Here is an 18,632-nt window from a genome sequence, read left to right on the forward strand (position 1 = left end):
TGTGAGGTCAGTATCAAGTATCAGCCCAGCCGATTGTTGATTCGAGACAGCCACAGCAGTGATCACTCTTAGATAGCTCGGGAGGGCTCTGGCGACAGGATCAAGCAAAGCGGAAAAATAGGCACACAGCCGATGCTTACCTCCAAAGGCCTGTGTTAAGACAGAAAGCGCACAACCAGCCATCTTGTGTACGTAAAACACAAACGACTTCGCATTATTAGGCGTGCCAAGCACAGGAGCAGAGCAAAGTGTGACTTTTAGTTGCTCAAAAGACAACTGACATTCATGCATCCAAGGCAGGGGTTCATGCACATCTTTAGTGGTTAGTGCTAACAGTGGCTTTATTAATAACGAATATTTAGGAAGCCATTGCGGACAATAGAAAGTAATGCCAATGAAAGCGCGCACCTCCCTCTGAGTTTTGGCGGTAGGCATTTTAACAATAGTACTGATGCGCTCAGGAGTCAATCTACTACCCTCCTTCAACAGTAGGTGACCTAGATAGGTGACCTCCTGTCGACAATATTGAAATTTAGAAAAGGACATGATGTGCCAAATGCAATAACAATTTGACTGTGCTGTCTCTGCAACCCTTTTCAATGTCAGAAGCAAAAATAAAAAGTTGTCGACATATTGGAGCAATACATTACCTGATGGAAGTGTGAGGGAATCTAATTGGGCTTTTAAAGCGTGACTATATATGCTTGGGCTCTTAGTATAGCCGTGAGGAGCGCAACAGAATCTAAAGCTCCTGCCAGCCAGTGTAAAATCAAACAAATATCTACTGTCTGGATGTATTGGAATACTGAAGAATGCATTTTTCAGATCAATGACAGAAAAGTATTTAGCACGGGAAGGTATCATCGTCAGACGGGCAGTAATGTCAGGGGCCACCGGAAAGTGAGGAACTACTATTTTATTAACTTTGCGCAAGTCAATCACAAAATGATAAACATCTGGATGGTCATCAGAGGAACCCAAAGGGCCCCTCTTAAGGATGGGAAGAACAGGGCTATTGCATACATTCGCAGGCATCTCCTCAACAACCCCAGACTCAATCAAGTCCTGTATAATTTGCAACAAGGATCGCTCCCCGGCCTGCAGTATCTTGTACTGAGGAATACAGGGCAAGATGACATTGTCTTTTATTTTGATGGAAATGGAGGGGTCTGCAATAGTCCTACGTCCATGTCACCCGTTGTTCACAGCGTGGGCGGGACGCCTTTGAATTCAGCAGGGAGTGGCGCATCCTTGGACAGACACTGCTTAGCGTTGACCTCATTAGGCCCCATTGTCATGGAAACACCTTCAGGGGAACAATAAATTGTCACATGCAACAAATCTAAACCCATCAGATTTTCACAGCAATTAGATGTCAACAAAAACGGTGAATCCACAGTAAAAAAAAGGCTCTTTAGTCAGTGCAAGAGGTTTAGAAATGGAGGTCACAACCGATACACAAGAAAAACCTATTGAAACATTATTTTGACCAGACAGAGCTGCCCTGGGGAAAAGTGAACGAGAAATGGAGCCATTCATTGCACCTGTATCCACAAGAAATTCCTTGGCTGAGCCATGCAAATCCACTGTAACATAAGGACCGTGTTGATCTACAGGTATCAGAACTGGTCACTCACTCTGCCCTTGGCTGCACCTAACTGTGAGACATCCATGTCACCTCATCCATTTCTGAATCATCATGATAATACTGTCCACCCCTATTGTCATCAAAGTAGTTACCACTCAAACTATTCTGTGATGCCGCGGCATGCTGAGCTCTGTCCTGTCCACCAGTGACACAACCTCATCCACAAGAACCTCGTCCTCTAGGGGCTGCGACTTTCTGAAACAACACTGGACACTTGCTAAGCCAGTGTCCCTTCTCCTTACAATATTCACACTGATTCAGCCCTACAGGCGTAGTAGTCCAGCTGGTATGCGGAAGCTGCCTGTCCGAATTGCCAAGTCCTCTACCATTCCTCCTAGAAGCCTGCTGCAACAACACCATCGTTTTCAATCCCTTATGCTTTTTCTCCACCTTCTCCACCTTCTCCTCATTCTCCCTATACTCATAATACTGCGCCATACTCAATATTACAGAAGGGGAGGAGGTCGTCCAAGTGCTCTCCGAAGCCTGCAACTGACTTGCTATCTCAGGAAGCAAGTTTGTAATAATTATATTAACGAACAATCAAACACCTTCCACCGACAAATCCTGTTCGCTAAAATCCCAAAACGACACCCTCAAATGGGTGGAGAAATCTGGCACACTTTCATCTTTCTTCTGACGACGTGCCATTACCTTCTCCCAATCTACCCTTCCCGGTGGAATGAGTGCATATACGTAATAATTTGGCCAGGCAAAGCTAGTATCTCGGCCTTTCCCCGGGCTTCCACTCCTGATCCTATGCTTTAATCGGATCCCAGGTACCACCCAATTCCACAACGTGGTCCTGCGTGTGCACCTGTATCCAAATATCAACAGGCATCAGCAGTCCAAAGAATATTTCAATATGCGCAACCGTCATCACCGTCGATGAAGCAGCCTCAGTCAATTCCTTATAATATGCAGTGGGATTTTTCCTAGGGTCAGGTAACTGAGGCTTAAGGAACAAAACCTCACTCCTTTTCCACAGAGTGTAAACCCATTGTTCTCGGAAACGGGCCTCTACCCTCTGTCTAATATCAGTATTCTTCTGATCCAGAAGCTCCAGTATTTCAGGGTGATATATGGGATGAACTTACCTCATCGGAACTGGGATACTGTCTTTGGACTCTTTTCAAGCAGCCTACTTCGATAAGCGACCAGGGTCATGACATTACCAAAAACCTCACCAGGTGCCGTACCAGCAGAATATACATGGTCCCTAATATCATAAAAAATTTGGGGCGCTACATCATTGAAACATTGTTCCCACAGTCCAATCAACGTTGCCGACATGTGCTAAGGGCATGCTGCTGCATAAATGGGTCATAATCTTTCATCACATCCCACACATCTTCTACACCATAAATGGGATTACGAGTTCATTGCCCAGCCTGATTAGCCACCACCTTCCTCTCAGCTTTCCTCTACATCAGACCGTATCAACGTCTATCCCAGCCGGTACTTGGATTTCGTCCAGTCCCTGTCCTCAGAGCCACGTACTGGTGTCTCAATATTCTGTAACATGGGGGAAAACAGTGGGAGTAATAATAGAGCTACCGGGCAATAACGTCACTACTGACTGGGTCGTGAGCGGAAGAGCTGGTGAGAGGGACGCTGAAGTGATAGTTGTTGCCAGAATGCTGACAGTCATAGTTGCCACAGCCGGCAGATACAGAGAAAGGTCAGGAGGTGTTGTGGCCAAGGCAGATGGAGCAACAGTAGCAGTGGCAACAGAAACAGAAGGACCGGGTAGCTGGGGTTGTGGGGTAAGGGTGGGGCATACCCTCTTCAAGGCATAAGGAGGCGGGGTCGAGCATCCAGCAATTCCTCCACAAAAGTATAATTTTCTTCTTGAGCAACATACGACTTTTCACACAGCAATCTGAACTTTTACACAGCAATCTGAACTTTCTATTGGCACATCCTATTCACTTATCTATTTTCTCTCTCTTCATTTTCTATAGCTTTCTGAGTCAACGACTGCATTCTCCCCTTCTGAACCTCTTTCTCTGCTCTCATTCATCTCTGATTAGCCTCCTTCTGCCACGTTCTGAGGGAATCAAACATCAACTGCCTACTCCTTCTAGTAAACAATTTTTCCTACAGGCAATTCATTTTCTGTTCATAAAAACTGCCTGTCAACGGCCACTGTAACTCGGCATTTTCCCTTGTATATTTGTGTCATAGTGTACTAAACATAATAGGGCCAATGCCATGCTTCACATACAGGTCCGAATTTGGGTTGCCTTCCGGAGGCGCTGCTGACTTTTTTCCAATCGTGCATCAGTAGAACAACAACAGCTCAAGCATAACAATTTGCTACAGCAGGGCTTTTTAAAAGGAATACTAGTTCACTACTTATGCCTAGCAGATATTTGGAAATATCTTCATCAAAGTCAGTCCTCAGACCTCATAAAATACAAATCAAAGTGGTACCATGTTTATAAAGAACACAAACAAATTCAAGCGCTGTCCAAAGACGGTCCCTAGACCGTGCCAAATACAAACCAAAAATGGCACCAAATCCACAAAGAAGCAAAGCAAACTCACCTGGTGCACACAGGTCAAACAAAGTTATCCTCCACTAATGACTCTTCGGACCAAAAGGTCAGATCCAAGGGTTTCACCGCTCAGGACCCCGGTCAGGATGACCACTGGACGAGGCAACGCCCGGTCAGACAGACGGGGCAGCTGGGTGTACAAGACTCTTTCATGCAGGGATCTCGACCTGCCTGTCTGACCCAACATGGTCCTGACCTTCTCACCCGTCCGCGGCCAAGGATGGGTCACTCCCCCGAAGGGGTCCCTGTTCGGGCACTAACTAAATAAAGTGACCTGATTAGGGCAACCTGGGTCACTCGCGACCACCTCTCAGCCTTCCACACAAATGAAGAGTTAGTCAGACGGTAGAGAATTCAAACTAAAGTGATTTATTAGTCATACACTCAAGCGGAGTCCAGTCTGACTAGCCTCCTTGGATTGCTGCAGAGGGGACTGACCTCAGACAACATGGTAAGGTGTAAAGTACATTTCCAGCTTCCCTAAAGACACGTCCAGACTGGATTTTTCCATTTGGGAGCTAATGAACAAAGGAGGTACAGAAGGATGAGTTGCAATCCTGGGACCGGGCACACTTTATCTTGTATCAAGGTTACTCTGCCTGCCCTCACTGCTCTGAGCAGTGGGAGCAAGCCTATCTAGTCTGAAAGGTATGCACTAATAAAATATTCTATTTATAGCACAGCAAACTCAGCCTTAGAGAAATACACGTACAGAGAACACATTGGCAGCTGCTTTTCGGTGAGGCAAACACAAAGTCAGACAGAAGTTAGTTTCGATCAAAGCTCAAAAAGGCGGCTAAATACAAAACGGTGCAACGAATGCTAATTCAAATCATACAGTGCATGGGAAATTCGGGAAAAGTAATTTTCTAATCCAACACTGACATGGACATGAGAATTAGGAGCTGAGGAGGCAGAAGTGGTAGTTGTTGACACGGCTGCTGCGGCGCTGTGCAATTGAGCTGGTGCAGGTGACAGGCATGTATCCTGAGGTATGGCGCAACAGAGGCTGCGTTAGGTGAGCTATACAGCTAATTGCCTGACAACAGCACTGTGCCTGCCTGTTTGCCGCGCAGTGTCACACAGTGGCGCAGTGGTCTTGAGGTGGCTGCCCTCACAGGTGCTGGTGCTGTCGGCGCAGCAGTCAGGAGGTATATTGGTGGGCCCTCTAACTCTAGAGGTATGTCCTTGCCTGGAGTACTGCAGGCATCACTATAATAAGAGGGCAGCATGCGCAGCTAGCTGGATACCAAGCAACCCCATGCCCAGGGCTGTCTCAGACAGTCAGGAAGTAAACAGCCCCCCAGCAGTTTTTGTCTGTAGTTTGCTCACCCTTCCTGACTGAGACAGTATATATTTTTTTATTGACTGTCTGTCTGCCATCACAACAAGTGTGTAAATATTTCGACAACCAACTTAGACTGCCACATATCTCATTTGCTTGGGACGCCTTTTATGTAGGCCTTTTGAAATGGATATCACTGTGGCAGGGAATCTGTTTACAATTCCATAAGTGATGTGTGAATGGCATGTCACAGGCAAAAAATAAAGCGATAAAATATTCATAATAGCCACTCCAGGCTAAAGGAAGCTCTTCTTATTGTATTTACTGAGCTGCTGCCTCGATTCCCGAGGCCTATTTCACACCGGCACAGTCATTAAATAACTCACGTAACATGGCCTGGGTGAGAGCCGGGCCCGGACAGGCAGGGCAAGGGGAACACAGGCAAGAAGGTCTGCAGTCTTCACAAATGGCAGCTTCGTATGAGCAAATGCTGGTTTTTCTGCTACTTTGTTGTGGCCCATCACTTCCTAAGCTATCGCTTTTATTAGAGATGGGCTAGCCAAGAGTCTGGCTTGGTTCTCTTCATATTAGGGATGGATGCCCCGGTTACTTACTGGTAATCTTCATTACTCCGAGTATAGTCTTCCTCGCCACATGAGTTACATAGTGAGCTTCAGCTCCACAACAGAACCCTCCAAAGCAAAAGAAAAAAACCTCCCACCCCCTCCCAACATGGCCGACCAGTCCCACCTGACCTCTATAAGAGGCGGACCGGCCCAACCAACAGCCTGATCTACCAAGCAAACAATGAAGCCGATAGCCAGACAGGGAGGGGGGGAGGGAACTCATGTGGCGAAGAAGACTATACTCGGAGTAATGAAGATTACCGGTAAGTAACCGGGGCATTACCTCCTCGTAAGTCTTCCTCGCCACATGAGTTACATAGTGAGCAAATACCCAAGCCAACAAGGCTTCATTGACCACCAGAAGAACAACACCACACGGTGATGCAGGTAAACCAACATAAGGTTTAATCAGTCTAATGTAAAGCAAACAGGAATTACAGCAAACCTGAATCCAGACAGAACAGAAAACACACCTCAAGGAGCCACCGCTCCCGCACTGAGAACGGCCCCAGCGAAGTCCCCTTGGACAGAACCACCCAAGACAACGCGATAGTGTTCCATGAACATGTGGGGGGACAACCACGTCGCCGCCCGACAAATCTCCTCCATGGAGACACCCTTGAAGGAGGCCCAGGACACAGAGACACTCCTCGTGGACCGCCCCTGGACCCCCGCCGGAACCCCCGAACCCAGCAATGCATAGGAAAGGATGATAGCCTGTTTAAGCCAGCGACTCAAGGTGGAAAGAGAGGGCTTGTGGCCTGATTGGACTGGACCGAAAGTCACGAACAGGCTATCACACCGGGCAAGGGGAGACGTGCGTTCAAGGTAAACCAACACTGCACGCCGGACATCCAGCAAAGCCAAGGAAGCATCCGTGTCGGGAGGGAAAGAAGGCAAAGACACCTCCCGAGCCCGGTTCACCAGGGAAGGAACCTTGGGTAGGAACCGGGGGTCATGCCGGAGCAGCAACCGGTCCGGAAACACCCGCAAGAAGGGAGGGGAGCGGAGGAACGACCCCAGCTCGCCCATCCGCCCAGCAGACACCACGGCGACCAGGAAAACCACCTTAAAGGTGAGAAATCGCAAAGCCACCGAGGCCAGGGGTTCGAAAGGAGGACCCTGAAGCACCCGTAGAACGAGAGGCAGATCCCACGGGGGGGACAGGCAGAGTGACCGAGGGCGACGGAGAAAACAACTCCGGAGCAAACGAGCCACCAGGGGATCCAGCCCGTCAAAATCCGGACTGCGGAAGGCCCGTAAGGCCGCCCACTGGGCCCTCAGGGAAGAAGGGGCCAAGCCCAAGGAAAACCAAGACCCGCAAGGGAACAACGGTGGTGGGGTCAGTACCCAGCAGACCGCACCAACGCGTGAAAGAAGCCCAGTGCCGGGCATAGGACGATAAGGTGGAAGACCTGCGGGAGCCCTGCAGCAAATCCACTACCCCAGAAGAACACCCCCGAGCAAGCAGCGTCACCCGCTCAAGAGCCAGGCCTGCAGTTGGAGCCGGCGCAACACCGACTCCGGGAGCGGGGGGCCCCTCAACGGAAAAGGCAGATCCGGGATTGGCCAGCAGGCCTGAACCGCCAGCTCACAAAGGAGAGGATACCAGGGGCGGCGGACCCAGCCGGGAACCACCAGGAGCACCCTGGCCCTGTCCAAGCGAATCTTGCAGAGGACCCGGGGGATCAGGGGGAACGGGGGGAAAGCGTACAGCAGACCGGAAGGCCAAGCGAACGACAGGGCATCCACCCGCCATACCCCCGGACCCGGGAGGAGAGAGCAGAATCTGGGCAGGAGGGCCGAGTCCCCGTCCGCGAACAGATCCACCAGAGGTAGACCGAAACGAGACACTAGGCGTTGAAACACCCTCGGGGACAGGGAGAGACAAGGCAGCGAAGGAAAGATCCGACTCAGTCGATCCGCCTCCACATTGTCGGACCCCGGGAGATAGACCGCTCGAAGCGACAGGACCGATGCCTCCGCCCACGAGAACAACTCCTGCGTCAGCAACCAGAGGGAGCGAACCCTGCACCCTCGCTGATGGTTGACATAGCACCTCACCACCTGGTTGTCCGTCCGCACCAAGACATGGTGACCCCGCAGTGAAGGGGCAAAATGACGGCAGGCCAGGAGGACAGCCTTCAACTCCCGATAGTTCGAGGAGCAGCGAGACTGAAGGGGATCCCAACGACCCTGAATCGACTCCACGCCCAAGGTCGCCCCCCAGCCAAGGAGACTGGCATCGGTCGTGATCACCCTGGACGGGGATACCAAGAAGGGAAGCCCCTCCGAGAGGTGAGACTCCACCAACCACCACCCCAACTCCGTCCGGAGCCGAGGGGAGACCGGGACCAGAAGCTCGTAATCCTCTGAGCGGGGGTCCCAGAAGGACAGCAGATGGTTGATCAATGGATAGAGGTGGAGGCGAGCCCAGGGGAGCACATTGATGGTCGCCGACATTAGGCCCTGAACACGTAACCAAAGGCGAACCGGAGCAGAACCCTGAGCCAGCAGGGACCCCAGATCCCGCCACAAAGTGTCCCGGCGCCCCAGAGGCAAAAACACCTTCCCCAGCACCATGTCCAGACGACCCCCAATGAATGCCAAGTCCTGAGCGGGCAACAGATGAGACTTCCGCTCGTTGATCAGGAAGCCGTGGGTGGACAGGACCTCGCAGACCCGTCCGACGTGTAGCATCCCCTTGGAAAAAGAAGAGGCAGAAATTAACCAATCGTCCAGGTACGGAAACACCCTGATCCCCTCCTGGTGTAGAATACCCACCAGGGGGGCCAGGATCTTAGTAAAAACCCTCGGGGCAGAAGACAAGCCAAACGGAAGTACCTGGAACTGATAGTGGGAGCCTCCCACGCAGAACCTGAGGAAGGACTGGGAAGTCGGATGAACCGGGACATGGAGGTAGGCGTCGAGGAGATCCAGCAAAGCCACCACCTCGCCCTGCACCAGAAGAGGCAGAATCTCCTGTAGAGAGATCATTTTGAACTTAGTATGTGGAATATAAGCATTCAACCCCTTCAAATCCAACACAGGGCGGAAATCCCCAGACACCTTCCTTACCAGAAACAGGATGGAGTAGACGCCCAAACCCCGCTGTGACGGAGGGACAGGGCGGATGGCCTGTTTGGCAAGCAAGTCCTGAACTCCGGCCAGCAAGGCCCGTCTCTTGACCAGGGAGGAAGGAAGGGGCGTAGCGAGGAAAAAATCCGGAGGAGGGGAGGAGAAGGTGATGGATAACCCTTCCCTCACAATCCGAAGAGCCCAAAGATCCGTGACCGAAGTCTCCCATGCCTGGAGGAAGTGGCGGAGACGGCCCCCCACAGGGAGCACCCCGGAGGGAGATGGCCGAAAGTCAGGATTTTTGGGTTGCAGAGGAAGCGGCAGCCGCCGGCTGAGACCGGGATTTTCCGAAGTAAGGGGCCCCCCGGCCGCGACCCCTTCCACGAAAGGGCACGCCGCCCCTACCCCTGGAGGATGAGGGGAAAATCCGGCCGCGACCCGGGAAGCGGGACCCCGATGATCTGATGGGAGCCAGCAACTTGCGGTCCTCAGCCGATTTTTTAATCATCGCCTCCAGAGGAGGACCAAACAGCTTAGCCCCTGTAAATGGAATCTTCATGAGCAGAGTCTTCTGGGCCGCCTCCGACTTCCAATGCCGCAGCCAGATCTGACGCCGGGCCTGAATCGCCGCACCCCCAGCGGCAGCCGCCGCACCCAGAGTGTCAAAGGAAATGTCTGATAGGAGGCGAGTCTGCTGTTCCATCAGGGCCAGCGTGGGCACCACCTCAGCCCCTTGATCCAGGAGTTCACCCAAGGACTGGAAGTCTTTCAACAAAGATTGTACCGTGCAAGATAAATAGGCAGAGGCCCGGATGGAGAAATTAGCTGCAGCATAAGAGCGCTTAGCGGCAGCCTCCACGCGCTTGTCCACAGGGTCAGAGGGAGAGGCGTCCTCCGAAATGATGGAACCCTGGGACGACAGACCCACTACCAGGGAGTCCACCTTCACAGCCGGAGGGAAGTCCCGAGTAAACTCCCCCACAGCGTAACGCTTCGCCAGATAACGTGGAAAAGCCTGTTTATCAATGTCCAGCCACTCCCCCTCGATGACCTTCTTGATGGAGGCATGCAGCGGCAGGGAGTCTGGAGCCTTGCGCTGATATTGGACAAAGAAATCCTCGGACGCCTCCTCCGTCGCTGGAGGCGGGAAGGCCAAGTTATCCTTAATGTGTGCCAGGACCTCACGCAGCTCCTGGCCCTGGATGTAGCGTCCATGGAGATCTTCATCCTCCCCCTCCGCATCAGAGACTGGAGAGGGGTCCCTGCGTGGACGTTTCGGCGAGGAAGGACCCTGCGCATCACGTAGCGCAAGGGCATCAGCGACTGCCGACTGGATCATCAGTTGCAGGGACTGAGCCGAAATGGGCAAAGCAGAAATGGGGTCAGACACCTGACCCGCCGTGACAGCCTCCTGCTCCATAGCGCCAGAGAAAACACCACAAACCAAAGCAAGCGGAGAAACTCAAGGACCCCCCGGTGTATGGGGCCTAATAAATCTGCCCGAGGACACAGCTGTAAGTCCTAAACTCATGCGCTGCACCTGGCGTGAAACCCCGCCCCCAAAAGGCGGGACGCGACCTGACCAATCAGGGCACGGCACAGACTCGCGGGCCGTAGTGAAGAACACCCCGTCCGGCGGCAGCGTCCAGCGCTGAAATCCGCCTCACCCGCCTGTGTTACGGAGCCCCGGGAAGCCGGCGACAAGTAAGTCCAAGACCCGCCGAGGTGGGAAGACTGCCAACCCCCGGCCCGGCGGACACCGGTAGAACTCCTACCAGCCCCGAGCGGGGAGCGCGGAATCCCGCAGGCGAGACCCCAAGCGCAGGCCAGACACGGCATGCAGTCACCGCCGAACGGCCCAACGGGGAGACACTAACACGGCGGACGCTTTCAACCAGCGACCGGCGCCGCGTCTCCCCACCCCCCAGGGGCAGTGTCGGATCCCAGAGCCCGCTAAACAGGCGAGGGTCACACCAAACGGCCGGGAAAGGGAAAAGGGCGAAACCTCAACCCGCCAGCCGCCTCCCCCCCCCCCCTCCAAGAGCCCAGGCACGCTAGAGCAGCACCTCACCCGTCATTAGGACCGGGGGAAGGAGGAGGGGGAAGGGGTCAAGGTCCTAGGTCCTAGGGTCCGCTAGGGCAGGACCTCCAACCCAAGAGCCACGGACCAGCTAGGGCAGGTCCCATTCTTACCTTACGGCGCTCTGGAGTAGAATGCGCAGAACAAAAAAAACAGGCTGTTGGTTGGGCCGGTCCGCCTCTTATAGAGGTCAGGTGGGACTGGTCGGCCATGTTGGGAGGGGGTGGGAGGTTTTTTTCTTTTGCTTTGGAGGGTTCTGTTGTGGAGCTGAAGCTCACTATGTAACTCATGTGGCGAGGAAGACTTACGAGGAGGTAATGAGTGGAGCAACTCAACTCTCTCGTGGAACTCTGCGGAATTCCACGGAGTTTTTATGCAACTAAGCGGCTTTCTGCTTAGTGCAACTCCGTGAGCACCCCCCACCCCTAGAGGAAACCAAATAATTAAGGAGGGACAAAGAGGAATGATTAACCACTAGCAAGCAAGCATTTTTGAACGACAATGAAAGGAAAGAATAAAAAGGCAATGGGCCGGCTGTAAGCCCACAGAGTGAATAGAGCATGTCTCAAAGAGACAGGGCATGCGCTGCCTAGTCTTGACCTAAAAAGCTTCTCCTTAATGGCATAGGAGGGGTGACCATCCAACCATAGTGCATTCTTGCAGAAATGTTTTTCACAAAATCCTGGATGCAGTCAGCAGCCCTGCAGCCTCAGAAAGTGCAGAAGTGTCCCAGTTAGCCATTGCAGAAATTACTCTAGAGCTGCCAAAAGAGTCATCAGTGAAACAAGTCGAGATATTCACCTCCCTCACATGGTCTAGGACTACCGACCACCCCCCCTCATCATGCAAACAATAATTACCAACCACATAGTAATCAGTCAAGCAACAGAATTCTTTGGAAGGCAGGGGGTCTCACGACCCGCCGGCCGTATTTATTAAAATATGAAAACAAATTAAAATGAGTAAAATCAAACATTATTTACATAATTATTAAATGCAAAATTAAGACATTAGATTTACAGCAAGTTAGACAGGTATGATGGGCTAACCTTAACAAATGTCTAATACAGCGTGTTTCCTAACCGAATCTAACATCCTACATATCAATTTTGCCTTCTAAAAATTTCTGGGCCTACGGCAAGGTCGTTAACCGGTGTCAGATCCTTTCCCCAGCTATGCCCTCACGTCTGAGTGCGCATGTGCGACAAGGGCCCGGTTACCGGGAGAGTTCGTCCCTCTCCTGGTTACCCTCGCACGCTCCGTGAACTCCATTTAACCAAAAAGGAGGGCCCTTACACTCGCGCCATTTGCTGACGTCATAGTGTATGTGCGGGGTGGCTACCAGCCCGAGGAAAGCGTGACTCCCTCCCCCGCACCCTTCCAAGCAAGCGGATATCCTGCCCCTGAAGTTCTAGGATAGACCAGTGGCCCATTCGCTAATGGTGCCGCCCCCTAAGGACCTTAAATTGCTGCTCACCGATTATGACCTTACTGCCTGACCAACCTAATAAATACGACAATTAGAAACCTATGAAGGGAAAAAGGCCTAAGGAGAAAAATCGCATCAACACAAGCAATTAAGCACATTTCACTAACATTGCCTGTACACGGGAAAAAGGCCTAAGGAAGAAAAATCACATCCATAATTACAGCATTCAAAACCATCACCGGTGATACCTACCAACGTCCCACTTGAATTCTGCTAACGGGGATGGAGGGTGGGGAAAATTAACAGCCCCACAGAGGGGCGAGGAGCGAGCCTGGGAAGCGCTGGCACAAAGAGGGTGCTTTCCATGCTCCCCAGGCTCTTAAACCCCCCATTTTTGGTCCCGCCCACTTGACCCGGAAGCGCTCAAACCGCTTCCCGGTCAACGGCGGGACCCACCAATCAATAGGGGTAAGGGGGGGCCGGGCCCAGCCATGCGTGCGTGGGGGCTGAGCGGCCCCCCTTTCCTCATGGTCTGGGACTACCGACCACCCCCCCCTCATCATGCAAACAATAATTACCAACCACGTAGTAATCAGTCAAGCAACAGAATTCTTTGGAAGGCAGGGGGTCTCACCACCCCCCGGCCGTATTTATTAAAATATGAAAACAAATTAAAATGTGTAAAATTAAACATTATTTACATAATTATTAAATGCAAAATTAAGACATTAGATTTACAGCAAGTTAAACAGGTATGATGGGCTAACCTTAACAAATGTCTAATACAGCGTGTTTCCTAACCAAATCTAACATCCTCCATATCAATTTTGCATTCTAATAATTTCTGGGCCTGCGGCAAGGTCGTTAACCGGTGTCAGATCCTTTCCCCAGCTACGCCCTCACGTCTGAGTGGCATGCGCCGCAAGGGCTCGGTTACCGGGAAAGTTCGTCCCTCTCCTGGTTACCCTCGTATGCTCCGTGAACTCCGTTTAACCAAAAAGGAGGGTCCTTACACTCGCGCCATTTGCTGACGTCATAGTGTATGTGCGGGGTGGCTACCAGCCCGAGGAAAGCGTGACTCCCTCCCCCGCACCCTTCCAAGCAAGCGGATATCCTGCCCCTGAAGTTCTAGGATAGACCAGTGGCCCCTCCCCCTGGGCAACCCAATTCGCTAATGGTGCCACCCCCTAAGGATCTTAAATTGCTGCTCACTGATTATGACCTTACGCCACAGGCCAGCATAGTTGACCGACTATCTGGCCGCCCCAAATTTCCTACACTGAAAGGTCATACCTTCCTAGCAAAACCTTCTACCCATGCCAGTATGTTCTTTACCAGTAGGTCATTACCTGCTTCTGTCAAGTGGACCCCATCCCGTAAATAGAACTGATCTCCCCAAATGCACCCATGTGGGATACTCTGCAGGTGAGGTGTTCGAAACAGCTTCTCGATCTTATTGTTGACCCACTTTACCGAGTGATTCAAAGCCCTGACTGATTCACCCCCCTCCACTGAAATCTAGGTATCAACTGTGACCACGCTATGATGCAATCTGGTAACAAATTCGCCAGGCCAACCTACAGCTGAAATGATCTCTTCCAACATGACCCTTCTGCCTAGCTTCACCAAATCATTCCCCCCCAGATGCAGGATGACCACTGAGGGTGGTGGGGTGTGTCTATCGAGTAAGTCCCTAAGCTGGCTAAGGCGGAGCCCCCCTCTGCCCTGAAAGGAAACATTAAAACCCCTGCACCCCGCCCTCCGTCTACCCCCTCCTGAAAGGAAAATTGGTTTAGCACGCTTCACATAACAATGACCAACCACCCATACTACATGTGTCCTCCTCTTGTCTTCTTGCCGTTGCCGAGATATTGATGGTTGCATTTGCTGACCCTGTAGTAATTTCCGCCCTGCGTCACAGGCCCGAGAAACTAAAAGAGAAACATAAACAAGCCAGGTGTCAGGGGAGGTGGACTGACCCTTACAACATGTGCAGCCGCACATAACACTTATAGGCATTGGAAGACCATCTCCCAATCCTCTTTACACTGTTGGCATGCAATCCCCTCGCAGTGGCCTCGGTGGCCGCCCCTATCCGGGAAGAATGTGTTCCAAATTCCTTGGTGTTCAAACCTGCTCTGGCGATAGTCATTGCTAACACTCTTTGGAACTGAAACCTGGTCCTTGAAGGACCGTCGGAAGCGCTGGAGGGACTAGGCAACAGTGGCTGTGACAAATTCCAGTCATTTTTGGGACACGTGAAAATTTGGTACGGTGTCTTACAGAGTGGTGCTGGTACACGCTGACTTAGCACCCTCAAGGTCCAGACTCTTCTGAATAGACTGAGAATAGATAACCCCTCTTATGCCCTGATGAAATCTCTGAAACTTGTAGCGATGAAACATGTCGGCTTGAGGATATAAATCACCATGGTATACAAGTCACCATTTTTAATTGGTGGGGTTTGCTGCGACAGAATAAAAAACGAAAAGCAAGCAAAGCCCTGCTACACAAAAATCTTATTGTGGTTGGTTAGGGGTCTGTTTGTTTGTTTATGTACACAACAATTTGGTGTCAGTGTTTATACGCTTGTCACTATTTGTGTTTTTCACCACTATTCTCACGTTTGCACGACTACTTTATCTAGTGCACTTTTGTCTTTTCACATAGAGAGAGTGGCCAATGATGAGAAGTGGGTAGACCGGCAATTGCTAACCGGGAACCCCCTCGGGTTGTTCTACCGTGAGGTACTCTCTCTATTTCTCACACCTTTTCCTGGGTGAATTGTATGTGGTCCTGTGTGATTTTATATTGAAGAAGTACGCATCTTGACCTAAGGATTTATGTTATTAGACATATCCTGGGGAGTGACACTGACAAGCAGTCCTGTCTCTTGGTCCTATATATGGATGCGTTTTCATATAGGTGAGGCCTCAATTGTTTGAATATCGAGCAACACTACTGCCAGCCGCTCTAGACCTGTTGGCCTTCTGCCATCGGCGGTGTTTGCCTGTAGGTGCCGCCACCCCTTCATCGCCTTTTGTACTAGGAAGCTTTTCGTATGATCCCTGGCTCCCCTGGTATGTGCGAAAAAGGAAACAGCTGCCTTGTGTCTGCTAGCTGTCTCAGCTGAGCGCCCCCCTTGTGCAACGTGTCCATGTACCCATTAAATTTGCTTCCTGATCCCATTTGGTCTCCCAATCCTGTCCCAGAAAATTACAGTAAGACCTGAACGCCCCTTCGTAAGCTGTCCTGATCCTGGGAGCTAGGCTGGCTGCCACGAGGTCATGTATTTGGGGGCACCAATCTGCCAAAGTGTTGAAGGGAAGTGAGCTGGGGATGCCTCCGCAGCTGGTAGGTGTTCCCTGAATACCTGCATCTTAAAGCGAGAAAGGGCGTCAGCTGCGTTATTCAAGACCCCTGGAACTAGTTTGGCCCTGAATTGCACGTTCAACTTCATGCATCTTAGCACAATCTCCTTTATAAGGCGGAGTATCAACTTACACCGTGCTGCCTGTTGATTGATGCATTCCACTACAGTCATGTTATCCGACCAGAAAATGACAGATCGATTAGACAATTGATCTGGCCAAACCCTTAAAGCCACCCAGATTGGGAACAGTTCTAGGAACCCAATGTTTGTTGTCAAACCACTTTCCTCCCACCAATTGGGCCATCTCTGTGCCACCCACTTGTTGCCAAGTATGGCACCAAACCCTACACTGCCAGCAGCGTCAGTCCATAGTCCTAACTCTGTTGAGGTCACAGTGGGGGCACCTCACAGTACTCTGCCATTGAAATCCTCCAGAAATGCAATCCATATCCGCATGTCCTGGTGAACTTCGACTGACAGTCTTGTGTGATGGTGCTTGTCTCGCAGGCCCTTCATGGTTTGCACAATTGAGCGTGAAAATGGGCGTGCCATAGGGATGACCCTTAATGCAAAATTCAGCTGGCCAACTGTCTGCTGCAACTGCTGTAATGTGACTTTCTCCTTCGCCAAACATTGTTGAAGGGCTGCCCTGAATTTCGCAATTTTTTCCTTTGGTAACCTGAAACAAACCTCCACGGAGTCAAGTTCAATGCCTAAGAATTCTAGGCATGTCGATGGCCCCACTGTTTTTCCTGGTGCCCGCGGGACCCCAAAAGCACGCATGAGCACGCAAAACTCACGCAATGCCCACGCGCACTCCTGTGAGCCCGCCACCCCCAGCAAAAGAAAGTCGTCAAGGTAATGCATCACATGCTGGTGGCCCGTAGATCATCTCAGAACCCATTCCAGGAAAGTACAGAATGTTTCAAAGTAAGCACATGAAATGGAGCAACCCATGGGCATACACATGTCCATATAATATTTGCCTTCGAAGGAAAAACCAAGCAGGTGTTGGTCAGATGGATGCACTGGCAGTAGTCTAAAGACTGACTCAATGTCTGATTTTGCCATCAATGCCCCGGGTCCCAAAAGTCTCAACATCTCCACTGCCTGGTCAAAAGACTCATATTTGACACTACAAATGCTCTTGTCAATCGCATCATTCAATGATAATCCCCTAGGTGCTGAAAGATTATGTATGAGTCTAAATTCGCCCTTGTCTTTCTTCGGGACCACTCCCAGAGGTGAGCAGACAAAATTTGGTACTGGTATGTCAGGGAAAGGACCCGCTACTCTACCTAGGCACAGTTCTTTCTCGATTTTCTTAGCTACCACCCCGTGATTGTGTTTAACTGACAACTGGTTCCTACACTGCGGTGCCCCAGCTGGAATCCGAAAACCGTGTGTGAAACCTTTTTGCAGCATCCTTGCGGAGGTATGGTCTGGGTATCTATTGAGCCAAGGAATCATAGCCGACCCGTCAATGGGAGAGTGCGCGACATGGGGGTGTTCCCCGCTATTCTGGTTTCCTTCTCCCCCTGTTACCTGAAGTACAACCCTTTGACCGGCATGTCGTTTCTGGGTGGGAAGGATGTAACACACGTGTCTGAATTTGCACGTGCCCGGTGCCCTGGTGCATGTTCGCCTGTTGAAATCCCAGCAAACGCCCAATCCCGCCCGTATTACCTCTGGCCTTATTGGCCACTTCCCCCCTTGAGCTGACCGAAAGGGCTACTGAAAGGGCTGCTGGGGCTTGGGCGAATATCCTTTGTTCCAGTTAGTGCTAACGCCTGCAGATTGCCCCCTTTCAAACTGAGAATGCCAGAAAATTGAGTAAACTTTGTCCCAGGCTAAAGTTCTGTTAAATTCCCTAGCTTTCCTGAAAGCTATGTCATATTCTTTCCAAGCATCCTCCCCATGATTCTCACTGAACATTGTAATCCTACTCTGGTAACAAGCCATCTCCGCCGGCATTGCGGGAGAACGTTCAGCGGTAACCGCCATAAACACAGAAAAAGCCCTGATCCAGTTGATGAGTGTCTCCTCCACCCTGAATTTATACAACTGAGACCGGCATTCACTAGGCAACATCATGTCTTTCTGTGATTTGGCAAATTCCCACTCCCTGTTGTCAATCAGCAATGAGAAAATATTCACATATTTGTCTGCCCAAATCAACTCTTTCACACTCTGTGAGACATGTTGTGCCAAATTCTCCCCCCTGGACTGTTTCGTGCCTTCGCCCAATACCGGCAGGGCAACCTCCTTACCACTTTCAGCGAGTTGCGTTGGTTCTAAGGTCTTGACTGTGCCCGAATTGCTTGCTGGACCTGTTTGGGGAGAAATTGGTGTGCTTGGCACGCTACCCTCGCCCTTAGCCACCATGATTTTTGCAACCATTCTCTGGGCCTCGGCCGTGGGGTCAGCTGCGGAAGGTAACATTCCCCCAATCCCCAACCATGGAAGCACTGCCACTATCTGTGCTGCCAATTACGGGGGCACTTGACCCACCCCAAGAGGTGGGCTGGCTGGGATTTCGGGTGGGACCACTG

The sequence above is a fragment of the Lissotriton vulgaris genome, chromosome 7, assembly GCF_964263255.1.
Source record: "Lissotriton vulgaris chromosome 7, aLisVul1.2, whole genome shotgun sequence".
Lineage (NCBI taxonomy): Eukaryota > Metazoa > Chordata > Amphibia > Caudata > Salamandridae > Lissotriton > Lissotriton vulgaris.